This window comes from Tupaia chinensis, unplaced genomic scaffold (genome assembly GCF_000334495.1).
Source record: "Tupaia chinensis unplaced genomic scaffold, TupChi_1.0 Scaffold144630_1, whole genome shotgun sequence".
In the NCBI taxonomy this organism is placed as follows: Eukaryota; Metazoa; Chordata; class Mammalia; order Scandentia; family Tupaiidae; genus Tupaia; species Tupaia belangeri.
Genome location: NW_006204491.1, coordinates 36,541 through 37,845, shown reverse-complemented (window position 1 = coordinate 37,845; position 1,305 = coordinate 36,541).

The following is a 1,305-nucleotide window of genomic DNA, read 5'->3' as shown; positions in this document are numbered from 1 at the left end:
ACGCCGCAATCCCTTCTCCTCCGTTCTCCTCTCGGGATCTTGGGCACTCACACACATGCGCCCGGCGTGAGTTTTAAGCCACCGGGTCCGGGACGCGAACCGCGGTCGACTACGTGGGAGTCCAGTGTCATAGCCATTACGCTGCTGGTTCCTATTTTTATTTACTTTTGAAAATAATTTAAATATTCTCTTGTCTAGCTCTACAAGTTTGTTTATAAGTTTCTTAAATATTTCCTCTATGTACATTTAGAATCATGTCAAACAGTGGTTAAGATTTTTCCTTAGTTGTCAGGCATAATTCTAAAAATGGAAAATGTATTGTATTTATCATTTTTTTTTTAATGTTTTTGCCATAAGGCACATGTTCTTGCTGGAGAGAGACAGTCAGAGACAGTAAGAGAGAAAGTGAGAAAACACCCCTCAGGGGGAATGGCCACACCATAATTCCTTCTCCTCCATTCTCTTCCTGGGATTTTGGACACATATACACATGCACCCAGTGTGAATTTCAAGCCACCATGCCCAGGACTCCAACCATAGTTAGTCGTATGGTAGTCCAGCACCATAACCACCACACCAACTTCTGATCCCTGTATTCATTTTTGCTTCATATGTTCTTCCTTTCTGACATTCCATGGTTGCTTTTTACTAGTTTTCTTTCTGTTTAGGGAAGTACCTTTAGCCACTTAAGAGTTAGTTTTATTTTTAAACATTTTTATTTTTTTCCTTCTGAAAATGTCTTTATTCTAGTTGGCTCCATGGCTAATAACAGACAATATCTGAAATGGGGTGATTTAAAAATATAGAAGTTTGGGACCAGCAGGTGGCGTGGTGGGTAAGGCGCTGGAATTCCCACTTGGCCAACAACAGTTCAAGTCCTGAACCTGGCAGCTTGCTCTCTCTCTCTCTTTCTCTCTCTCTTTCTCTGGCAAAACTCATGTGAAAGTAATAATAAATAAATGAATACAATTTTTTTTAAAAAATAGAAGTTTATTTGGCTCATGGTTTAAAAGTCCAAGATCCAGGGACTGCATCTGGTGGACATCTGGTAACAGAAGTTCCGAGGCCATACAGGGCATCACATCAAGAGAAAACATGAGGATGACCTCTCTGTCTTCATCAGTGTGGGTCTCCATCTTCTTCATTACACATTTGCCAAGAGTCAATCAATGGATCCTTACCCGAATCGCTTACTCCCAAAGACCTCACCTTTCAACTCCATGATGCCATTAAGCTTTTCTTCATTTCTTCATAACCAAATCTCACATGTGAATTTTGCAGGGACACTCAAACCATAGCAGTCTC